Raw genomic sequence first — 12758 nt, forward strand, 5'->3', positions numbered from 1 at the left:
CCTAAGAAATTTGCTAAAAATCTATTAGAGTTAATAAATGAGTTCAGCAAAGTTGAACTCATTTTATGTAGGATCGATGTATAAAAATCAACTGTGTTTCTCTACAGTAGAAATGAGCAAACTGAAACTGAAATTAAGGAAACAGTTCCACTTATAATGCCATCTAAAGGAACAAAATACTTATGAATACATTTAACATAAGTACAAAATGTATAATCTGGAAATTACAAAACATTGTTGAAATAAATTAACGAATACCTAAAAAAAGGATGGACATCCTATGTTCATGAATTGAAAGACTTAATATTGTTTAAATAATAGTGCTCTCCTAGTTGATCTACAGATCCAAAGGTTTATCAGAATTCCAGTTGCCTTTTGCAGAAGGCGAAATTCCAATTGCCCTTTGCAGAAATTGATAAACTGATCCTAAAATTCATATGGAAATACAAGGGATCCTGTATTAGTTTCTGAGGGTTGCAGTAAGAAAGTACGAAAACTAGGTGGCTTAAAACAACCGAAATTTTTCTCTCAGTTTAGAAGTGGGAGGTCCAAAATCAAGGTGTTGGCTCTGACTGCTCTAGGGACTTATCCCCGCTTGCTGCTTCTAGCATTTGCTAGCAATCCCTGGCATTTCTTGGCTTGTAGATCACTAAAGTCACTTAGATTTCCTCTACCTGCGTGTCTTCATAATATTTTCTCTCTGTGTATGTTTGTCTGTGTGTCCAAAATTCTTTTTGTGAGGACACCAGTCATATTGGATTAGGGCCAATTGAATGACCTCATTTTAATTTTTTTTTTTTTTTGACATGGAGTCTCACTGTTTTGCCCAGGCTGGAGTGCAGTGGCATGATCTCGGTTCACTGCAACTTCTGCCTCCTGGGTTCAAGCAATTCTCCCGCCTTAGCCACCCAAGTAGCTGGGATTACAGGTGCCTGCCACCACGCCTGGCTCATTTTTTGTATTTTTAGTAGAGATGAGGTTTTGCCATGTTGGTCAGGCTGGTCATGAGCTCCTGACCTCAAGCGATCTGCCCTCCTTGGCCTCCTTAGCGTGCTGGGATTACAGGCATGAGTGACCTCCACCTCTCCCGGCCCTCATTTTAATTTGATTACATTTGTGAAGACCCTATTTCTAAATAAGGTCACATTCTGAGGTACTTGTGGTTAGGACTTTAACATATCTTTTTTGGGGTACCCAGTTAAACTCATAACAGACTCTGAATAGCCCCTCAAAAATTGAAAAATAAAGTTAGAGGACTCACATTTCTCAATTTAAAAATTTACATCAATCAAGACAGTGTGGCGCTTGGATATAGAGTCATGGAGTATGATTGTTAGTCTAAAAATAAGCCCCTACCTTTAAGGTCAGTTGGTTTTGACAAGGATACCAAGATAATTAAATGGTGAAAGAATTTTTTCCCCCCACAAATGGTCTCAGACAGCTGGATATTTGCATGCAAAAGAATGAAGTTTAACTCCTGCCTCACACCATCTACAAAAATTATGTCAAAATGGATTAAAGACCTAAGTGCTAGAGCTAAAGCAGCTAGGAGCTAAAGCTCCTAGGAGAAAACATAGGATTAAGTTTTTCTGACCTTGGTTAGGCAATGGCTTCTTAGATATGGTACCAAGCACACGAGCAACAAAAGAAAAAATTGATGCATTGAACATTATAAAAAATAAAACCATTTGTGCTTCAAAACACCATCAAGAAAGAGAAAACACAGAAAGGGAAAATGCTTGCAAATTATATCTGATAAAGGACTTGTGTCTAGAATACAAGAAGAACTCTTACAGTTCAATAATAAAAAAAAAGTCCAATTAAAAATTTGGCACAGGTTCTTAATAGATAGAACTTATGTATATCTAATTCTACAAGGAAGATATACATAATGACTGGTAAATGTATGTATTAGTCTCTTCTCACACTGCTATAAAGGACTACCTGAGACTGGGTAATTTATGAAGAAAAGAGGTTTAATTGACTCACAGTTCCAAAGGCTGTATAGGGAGCGTAGGTGGGAGGCCTCAGGAAACTTAAAATCATGGTGGAAAGTGAAAGAGGAAGCAAGCTTGTCTTACCGTGGTGGAGCAGGAGAGAGAAAGAGAGAGCGTGAGGGGAGAAGTGCCATACACTTTCAAACAACTAGATCTCGTGAGAACTCACTATCACAAGAACAGCAAGAGGGAAGTCTGTCCCCATGATTCAGTCAACTCCCACCAGGCCCCTCCTCCAATTCATGAGGTTTACAATTTGAGATGAGATTTGGGTGGGGACACAGAGCAAAACCGTATCAGTGCATAAAAAGATGCTCAACATCATTAGTCATTATGGAAATAAAAATCAAAACCATGAGATACTACTTCAGACTCATTAGGATGGCTAGAATAAAAAAGTCAGATTATAACCAATGTTTGTTAGGAAAAATTGGAGCCCTCATACACTACTGTGGGAATGTAAAATGGTACAGCTGCTTTGGAAAACAATCTGGTGGTTCTTAAAATACACACATAGAGTTACCATATAATCTAGCAATTCCATGCCGAGTTATATATACCCATATGTTCATATATACACATGTTCATAGCATTATTCATAATAACTAAAAGTAGAAACAACCCAAACATTTATCAATTGATGAATAGAGAAATCAAATATGGGATTTCCATAAATGGAATATTACTGAGGAACCAAAAGAAATGGACCAAAGCATACTACAACATGGATGAACCTGGAAAACATTCTAAGTAAAAGAAACCAAGCATAAAAGACCAAGTATTACATGAATCCACCTATATAAATGTCCAGAATAGGCAAATCTGTAGACAGAAAGTAGATTACTGTTTCCTTAGGGCTGGAATGGAAGGATTGGGGGATGACACCTAAGAGGTACAGTGTTTCTTTTTGGGGTAATGAAATTGATTGAGGTGGTGGTTGCACAAGCCTGTGAAAGTACTAAAAATCGTTAAGTGTGCCCTTTAAGTGGGTGAATTGTATGTTATGTGAATCATAACTTAATGAAGCTACTTTAAAATACATTCAATTATTACGAGGATAAGGAACCCTATGAAATGTGTACATATTTGAATATTTAACATGAGATGTTATGAAGTACAAATATATATGCTGCCAAATGGATGGTATGGATCAGTGCTGTTCATAAAGTATATTGCAAGCCACATATATAATTAAATTTTTCTAATAGCCACGTTTTTATTTTTTAAAGAAGGGGTTTCACTATTTTATCCAGACTGGACTTGAACTCTCAGGCGCCAGTGATCCTTCTGCCTCAGTCTTCTGAGTAGCTGGGACTACAGGAACATGCCACCTCTCCTGGCTTCTAATAGCCACTTTATAAAAACTTAAAAGAAATGGATGAAATTAAATTGCTTTTTATTTATTTATTTTTTTGAGATGAAGTCTCACTCTGTTGCCCAGGCTGGAGTGTAGTGGCGCGATCTTGGCTCACTACAACCTCTGCCTCCTGGGTTCAAGTGATTCTTCTGCCTTGGCCTCCCGAGTAGCTAGGACTACAGGTGCCTGCCACTACACTTGGCTAATTTTGTATTTTTAGTAGAGATGAGGTTTCCCCATATTGGCTAGGCTGGTATTGAACTCCTAACCTTGTGATCCATCTGCCTCGGCCTCCCAAAGTGTTGGGATTACAAGTGTGAGCCACTGCGCCCAGCCTGAAGTTAATTTTAATAATATATTTTATTTACCCCAATATATAAAAATATTAACATTTCAATATGTAGTCCTTAAAATCTGTTACGCATTTCAGAATGTTTTGATTCAAACTTTGCCACTTTTAAGTGTTCAGTAGCTTCATGTAGTGACTAGGGCAACATAAATAGAGACATTAAGTGTTAATCCAGAGGGAGGAATAATCACTGTAGTCTGAAATGATTAGGAAAAGTCACAGAAATTGAGTTATTTTGCTCATTCATTCATTTACTGATTTCAGTCATTTATCCAACAAATATTTGAGCTCTTACTGTTTATTTAAAAAACTAGCAAAAACTGCAGATATGTCTTACAGTGCATTAAAGAGCTAAGTATGTACTTACTTAGGGCTGGTTGCTTAAGAAGTAGTGGAAAGAATATAGGCTTAGATTTAAATATTCCCGGTGAAACAGAGGATGATGGTAACTGCATTGTGGGATTGGTGGGAGTAAGTAAAATCGGTATGTCACATGCCTAACACTGTGCTGCTTGTTAAATGTTTTCTCCTTCTCTTTTCCTACTTCACCCTCTGTCCCTCTACTTCCTTGTTGAATACATGAGGTGGGCCATGGGAAAAAAGGCTTAGGAAGTAGCAGAGTCCTGGCTACCCAAGGACTTGAGAATGAGTTCTTACCCTCCTTTTTTATCCTCAGCCTTCTTTCACGGGCCTTCTTTCCGTGGCCTTGCTTCCTGGACCCAGATTCAAGTTTGTATTATTAGTTCTAAAGCCTATTAACCAGTATTAAAGGGGTTTTGGTGGGCTAATTTAGGAATGTAATTATTGTTTTTTCTAGAGATTTCTATGCTTCATTCCACACAACTATTTTATTAATGAAAATTTGAAATGCTATCTGCTAAATTAGTTTGCATCTTACTCAGATAAGAATGTGTTTTAGAAATATTTCAAGAAGTGTTGATATAAAAATTATTTTATACCTTTTTTGAAATTCCAGACCTACCATTGAATACTTAGCACTTTGGTCCATGTAATTTTTACATTGTGCGGTATCTTTGAATTTTAACATACTCTTTTACAATAAGACTTCTTAGGTCTAGTTACATTATATTTGAGACAATAATAGATGAGTTTGTTGGGAACAGTTATTATAGTGTATTGAACAGAGTTTGTTAGGAAAAGTTTTTATAGTGTGTTGAACACTGGATTTAGATTGGGCAGATCTTGATTTTTCCATTCGTTAGCTGTGTGGTTGTGAGTAAGTACATTTGTTCACTGGTTTTTGATTCATACAGAAGATACAGTTTGACTAATATGGTCAGGACATGATTGTGTGTTTACTTATTTAAAAATTGTGATTAAGTGCTTTGAAGGAAAAGAACTGGTTACTGTGAATATAATAACAGATTGGATTGTCCTAGAGAAGGCGTCTCTGAAGAAGTGAGGTTTAAGCTGAGACATAAAGGATAAAAAGGAAGAGATTAGGGATGGGGATGGTAAAAGAATATTGTAAGGAAAGGGAACATCATGTGAAAAAGTCCTGAGGTGGCAAAATGCTTTGTGTATTCAATAAATTGAAAGAAGCCTAGTGTGACCGAAGGGTTGTGAGCAAGGGAAGAATGGTATGATATCAGAATGAAACTAGATCTTACAGGGTTTTGTAAAAGATGCTGAAGCCTTTAAGGAGTTTTAATCAGGGAAATGAGACACAAGTGTAACTCCAAAGTGGGAAGTTGAATATAGGAGTCTCTGAAGGTTGAAAGAGTAGTCAGGTCTACAGAAATACATTTGAGAACCAACAGCTCTCAAATGGTAACAATTTGGATAAATACCATGTATTTAAAGATCTGGGAATGCATAAGCTAATCTGGGGAGAGTATGGAGACAGAAGATAGAGAATGGGAGTCTAGGACCAAGCCTAGAAGAACCCCAACATTTAGAAACTGATAGGGAAGAAACTAGCCTAGGAGGACCTCAAGTGAGCAGAGTTTTTTTGGATGACCGAGAAAGTATAATGGTTCTGAAATGGCAATAGGGAACAAGGAGGATGTGATTTTTTTTCCCAACTAGATATAAACCTTTTTTTCACAACTTTGTCATAATTCACCTTCTAAAAGACAGACTGGGGGACACAGCTGAAAACACTGGGAGGCCAGATGCTGATGTCTTTCAAGCCAAAGCATAGCCGTGGTCACTCTAGGGCCAATGTGCTCCTATGGTTCTCAGGCGTCACGGACCAGATGCACCTATACTGTCCAATCCCAGTTTTACTTAGAGCCACCTCCTTTTCTGGGGGCCATCCATCCTCATTTCATGCTAGATTTTTACTAGAGGCTCCCTGTTCTTCCACAACAGTTTATGACCATAAGTAACATACCATATTCCAAGGAGAGTTCCCCAGGATGCACCACATGATCAAAACATTTCCATCCCATGATCATTCCTGCTGTATCCATGGCCATAATGACTTTTAGGGCATTCCCTGCTGTGAATGTGAACATCTGAAGGGAAATAATGGCAAGCCTCCCTTCTGGGATCTTAGTGCAGACAGCTGCAAGGACCATCGTGATGGTGCCAGATGCACCAAGTGATGGTCCCTATCTTCCTGTGGCAACTTTACACACATAACTGATACAATTGGAAATAACACCTGCAGATAATAACACTGCTCTTGACCCAGAATGTTCACTGTGCTGGAGGCGAAGCTCCACAAAACATAGATATTTGCTGCCGTGTGAAATAAGGAGAAATAACTGAATGTTGACAGCAACACTGGAAAAGAAAGAACTTTTGAGGCTGGATTAGATGTGAAATATCTGATCATTGTCCGCTGCAGAGATGGTACTCTCTATCAACAGAATACAACGACATTCGTTTGCACCTGTGATAATCTGTCACAGTCTACTGGCCATTGCTTAGGTTATTCCACCACTTGTTGTTCTCCTTTCTGAAGTCTCCTTTTTGTGGTCTTATGCTATCCCAACCATCAACTTTTATATCATCAAAATAACTCTGGATCCTGAATTTCGGTGATTCATGTTGCCAAATAGCAGCTGATGCAGATGCACAGCCTGTAAACCCAACAGTAAAAAATAAAGGTTTTATGAGAGTCCCTATAGGATACAGAGAAGGATAAAAGGCTGTTTCTTCCACAGGAGGAATGAAAGCACTTCTCTTGTATGCTTCAACACTTGTGCCTATGTCTGATCTTTGAGGCTCAGCTTTCCTGGGTGCTTTTCTGAATCTACCTTTTTGCTGAAGAAGTCAAACCTGTGTCTGAGCAGCCGTGGCGGGGGTAGGGCCACAGTGAGTTCCTTGCAGCTGCGGCTGCTCACTGGCGGAGACCATGTCTGGTTGCTGCCCCAGCCTGTCTCTGCCCAGCCTCACCATGCCATCTTCCCAACCTCTGCCCCACCATGGCCTGCAAGGACATGGTTTTGAGACGTGTGGAGGAACTGAATAACATCAGCCTCTGTGGGATTTATTAAAGTAGCATATTTGGGGGAGTTATGTTTTCCATAAGGCTAGAAAGTGGAGTTTGCTGATCACAGAAGAGGTAGAGTTGAGGAGTTGATTCAGATGAGAGGGATGTGTGGAGTAGTAGGGGCATGACAGTTAACAGCAAATGAGAGAGGCTAGGATTGCTGGTGGAGACTTAGGTAAACAAGGATATGAGGTGTTGATAGATTTAGGCCTTTTAATCTCTTGTAGGCTAGACGGATCTATGGCCTTAGTGGCATAGTCTGGAAAGTTTCAAATAGTTTGTTGGGTAAGGGCCAAGTTTCTCATGAGGTAAATCTGCTTCAGCAGGTTCTAGTTATGGTATGATGAGGCTCCAGGCTGGTCTCTTCATTTCTTTTATCTATTAAATAGTAATAATACCTCATTAATTGTTATTTAAATGGACAGTCACATAGTAGTTAATAATAGTTGAGTCTAAATAAACATACAGCCTTTTACGAAATCTTTTAAACATACATCCCAGTAAGTCGTGCTCTAGCCAAATTATTCTCTTGTCACTCTTTTGTGTACTGAATATAACAATGCCTAATTGAAGAATAAACGTTGACTATGAATGAGGCACTCAATTCATCTCTTTGCCGATTACACTCAATTTTAGAACTAAGGATAAATTATTCAAGAAATAGTTGCTGATTTTTTAGCTCGAAGTGTTCTGTAAGCATACTTGGATTTTTTTTTAGAACCCAGTGACAGTAATACTTCTTTGGAGAGAGTATCTTTGAATATCTTTTTAGAACTTCAAGCAAATTTATCTTTAAAACATTTTATATGCTCAGTGTAGATAATTTGGAAATTACAGAGAGATACAAAAAAGAAAATAAAAATTTGCCTGTATTCTCACTATCTAGAGAAAACTCCTGTTTACTTTTTGGTGTGTTTGTGTAGCATTTGTTTTCAAAATTGGGATCACAATATATAGCAATTTGTAGCTATATACTCTGCCTTTTTATGTAATCTTGTGTCATGAATATTTTCCTAAACCATTAAATATTCTTGGAAAATGTAATTTTAATGAGTACATAATATTCTGTTCATTGTGAGTGTATCGTAGTTTACCTTATGATTCTCTGCTATTGGACATCTGGATTGGCTCTAATTTATTGATGTGGTAAATAATGCCTTAATGAATATCTTTGTAAATCAATTATTTTCTTCCATTTTCTTTTTACTTTCTTTTGCTGTATTCCTAGAAAGGGAAGTACTGGGTCAAAGAATAGGGCTTCATTTTTGTTGCTCCTGCTTTTTTTTTTTTTTTTTCTTCCTGAGATGGAGTCTCGTTCTGTCACCCAGGCTGGAGTGCTGTGGCGTGATCTTGGCTCACTGCGACCTCCGCCTCCTGGGTTCAAGTGATTCTCCTGCCTCAGCCTCCCAAGTAGCTGGGATTACAGGTGTGCACCACCACACCTGACTACTTTTTTGATATTTTTAGTAGAGACGGGGCTTCACCATGTTGGCCACACTGTTCTCAAACTCCTGACCTCAAGTGGTCCGCCTGCCTCGGCCTCCCAAAGTGCTGGGATCATAGGCGTGAGCCACCGTGCCTGGCTGCTCCTGCTGCCTTTTTTTTTTTTTTTTTTTTTTTTTTTGAGATAGAGTCTTGCCCTGTGGCCCAGACTGGATTGCAATGGCGCGATCTCAGCTCACTGCACTGGGTTCAAGTGATTCTCCTGCCTCAGCCTCCTGAGTAGCTGGGATTACAGGTGCATGCCATCACGCCTGGCTAATTTTTTGTCCCGCTGCTTTTAAGGAAAATTATACTTCAAGATTTCATATTTAAAAATCAATGTGGGTCAGGCCCGGTGGCTCACGCCTGTAATCCCAGCACTTTGGGAAGCCGAGGTGGGTGGATCACTCGAGGTCAGGAGTTTGAGACCAGTGTGACTAACATGGTGAAGGCCCATCTCTACTAAAAATACAAAAATTAGCCAGATGTGGTGGTGCGTGTCTGTAATCCCAGCTACTTGAGAGGCTGAGGCATAAGAATCACTTGAACCCGGGAGGTGGAGGTTGCAGTGGGTCTAGATGGCACTACTGCACTCTAACCTGGGCAACAGAGTAAGACTCTGTCTCAAAAAAACCAACCAGCAAACAAAAAATTAGTGTGTGTGTGTGTGTGTGTGTGTGTGTGTGTATTTGGTGGTATAGCATTGCTTATTTCTCTGTTTCCAGCAGTGGTTTATTTTAGCATTGCTTATTTCTCTGTTTCCAGCAGTGGTTTATTTTTGTGTGGATTTGCAGACCCCCTTGCAGTAATAAATCCTTACAGATTCTCTTTGGCTTATATGTTGAGAACAACTTCTATAGATTATAAACTACCCCACTTCTCTCCTGTATCCTTTGTTTCACTGCTCTTGCTTCAGCAGATGCCTTCTCATTGCCCCTAACAAGTAACTCTTCCTCCTTTATTCAGTGATTATTTTTTCCTAACATCCCTTGCTTGATATTTGGGGAAAATTTTAAGGCTTTTAAAAAATCATATTTGAGAGCGCCTAGTTTTATTGTATCCCTTGTTAACACCTTGAGTGTTTATTTTTTAATATTTGCTGATTTGTGAGATGAAATATGATAGGTATATTTGGGGGTAGGAGGAATGTCTGAAATAAATTCTTTCTTCCCAACTTATGATTTAATAAGAGCTGGAAGGGGAAAAGTAAGGTGTAAAACCCAGTGTTTGACATTTTTATCCTCTTAATCTGGCTACCGTCCAACGTACTTTCAGAGCTGAAGGGGCTCTAAATTTCGTATTTATTCAGTCCTTTCAGTTTACAGATAGGGAAACAGCCCTAAAAAGGACATTCCTTGACTTCCTCAAGGTCATAAGCCAAACAGTGTTAGAAGTTTGGCCTGTTTTTTCATAACTTAGTGTGTTGGTTTTTCTACAAACATCTTCTGCGTCTCTGCACCATGTGTTCCCCAGCCTGCCTTTCAGGTTGACTAACTTTTAGATGACTAATTTTTTTCTGTTTGGAGGCCTGGTAGACTCTTTTTTATCCTTCAGTTTAACCACAGTACTTTGATCATCCTGAGTCAGTTCTTGCATACATTGTACCTTGTTGCCCTGCAGATAGTGCTCTCAATTTCAAGGAAAGCTTCAAGGAAATTTTCTATTCATGTGTGGCATCTACTTTTGGAACAATAATTATCCTTATGTTGGATCATCTTTGTTCTTCACATTTATCATCTTCTCCAGAATTACTTTAATCTGTTAAGTGATTCCCTCTGCATTCACTATTATGATTTCCTTTCTTCCCTGCAATTAATTTTTCACTATGTTTTTTTCTGTTCTTTGCTGTTTCTAGTTTATTAGATCTCTGATGTTTTGTTCTGCTAAGAACAAACTGAGAACTGTTGTAGGTTAAAAAACAGCCCTCCAGAAGAGGTCTGTCACCCAGGCTTATTGCAACTTCTGCTTCCTGGGTTCAAGTAATTCCCATGCCTCAACCTCCCAAGTAGCTGGGATTACAGGCACCTGCCACCATGCCCAGGTAAATTTTTGTATTTTTAGTAGGGATGGCCAGGCTGGTCTCAAACTACTGGTGTCAAGTGATCCGCCCACCTCCGTCTCCCAAAGTACTGGGATTACAGACATCAGCCACCATGCCTGGCCCCCAAAAGAATCTTACTATCCATTGGCAGTCACTCCCCATCTCCTGACATGCACTGCCTGCCTTAGACAACCAGGTAGATTAGTGAGTCTATCTTCTTTCTATAGATTTGCTTATTCTGAACATTTCATATGAACAGGATCATACAATATGTAGTCTTGTGTGACTGTCCACTTATTTTCAATTTGTTAAACTCCTTCAAGATCTTTCTTTTTACATGCCTTCTGCCATTAATGTTATCCCTTCCCACCCCATTGCTTCCCTCCTCCCGCTACCCTCTCACACTTTTTAGAATTTCAGCTGAAATACCACTTTTTTGGAGGGACCTCCCCTAATGGGATTCTAGATACTCCATTATGGACTTAATTGTGCCCCACCATTCTCTTTTGTCTCTCTTACTTCAGTTATTATCTAATGGAGCAGTTATTTGTATAAATAATATCTGCTTCTGTCACGAGGTAGGGAGTTTGTTGTTGTTTTGATAAATACTTAGATGAACATATTCAGGCACTTTACCCAGTGGGAGGGGAAAGAGATTTTCAGAGAAGAGAGATGTGTGTACGTATGTTAACTATTAACGTAGCAATGAAAATGTAAGCTGAAAAAATAGAAAATTAATAGTTAATTAGGCTTTATGTATGTAGACTGGATAGGTACCATAAAGAATGTGTATTATACTCTCCCAGCAATATCATGAATCTGGATTTTTTTTTTTTTTTTTTTTGGGACAGGGTCTTGCTCTGTTGCCCAGGCTGGAGTGCAGGAGTGGCTCCAGTAGTGGAGAGCATACATGACTCACTGTGGCCTTGACCTCCTGGGCTCAGGCACTTCTCCCATCTCAGCCTCCCACTGGTGTGTGCCACCATGACTGGCTAATTTAAAAAAAAAAGTTTTTTTTGTTTTTGTAGTAACAGGATCTCGCTATATTGCCCAGGCTGGTCTTGAACTCCTGGGCTCAAACAGCAGTCCTCCCACTTGGCCTCCCAAAGTGCTGGGATTATAGGTGTGAGCCATTAAAACCTAAGACTGTTAAGTGCTAGCTTAATTTTTGGAGTCCATTTATGTTGTTGGTTAGAATATTTGGAATATTTACCCTACCTGAAAAGTTGAATAAAACTGATATATTCTGTTTTAAATTTCAATTCAGCAGTTCAGTTTTTCAGGCTCATTTGTAAATAATGGTGCGTATTGCCTACATGGGTCACAATTTATTTCAGGAAGGTGCTGCATCATCTGCTTTGATGGAGATCTTAATGAAATTGGCTGCTCTTGACCTCTGAGAGTCACCATTTCTTCATCTTTTCATGGTACCTGGATGGTCAGGTACACTGTTCTCTTCTCCGTTAGTGTTTGCTTTACTCTTTAGTGGATACTAGAGATACCTAGGACAAAAGTTTGTGAGAGGGTGTGTGTATGAGGGTCTTAAGATAAGGAAAATAGTATTTTTCTTCTTGATTAAATTTAGGGGGCATCATGAAATTTAAGTAACACCTTAAGGGAAATAGGTCAGATGGCTTTCTGTTGACATTATTGATCTATAAAGTTATTGCTAGCACTGTGTTTACCATATTAAGTATTAAAACCTTATATTCTGTGGGACTCTTCACATGGGTATATAGTTTCAGTTTTTATAATGGAAATTGGTGAGAAAAAAGGATGACTACAAATTTTTGTTTTGTAGTTAACTTTTATTACAATTTCATCTAGGATGCATGAAAGTATATGGAACTTGGGGGCTGTGTTGGACATAATCTTGGAGGGACACGGCTCAGGAAAGTCTTCAGTGGAACCTTGGTCTTGTTACCTGCATATATTCACATCAAACCTTTTAAAGTTTCCACTGATTTTTTTTTTTTTAATGAGTATATGTTAAATGCTTCTGCAGGTTGTAGAGGTATGGTATAAAAAAGAAATTCACCAGCAGTCACAGCTAGCAGACTTGGGCGAGT

General features: G+C 38.9%; 1 protein-coding gene and 1 pseudogene across 2 annotated transcripts in view; one reads left to right on the plus strand and one right to left on the minus strand.

The window, feature by feature from the left end:
- Positions 1 to 12758, plus strand: part of GSK3B (glycogen synthase kinase 3 beta) — a 268959-nt gene that overhangs the window by 59210 nt on the left and 196991 nt on the right. The window lies entirely within an intron of this gene.
- LOC105544614 lies at positions 5950 to 7077 on the minus strand (annotated as a pseudogene).

Source organism: Mandrillus leucophaeus, unplaced genomic scaffold (genome assembly GCF_000951045.1).
Source record: "Mandrillus leucophaeus isolate KB7577 unplaced genomic scaffold, Mleu.le_1.0 Scaffold302, whole genome shotgun sequence".
In the NCBI taxonomy this organism is placed as follows: Eukaryota; Metazoa; Chordata; class Mammalia; order Primates; family Cercopithecidae; genus Mandrillus; species Mandrillus leucophaeus.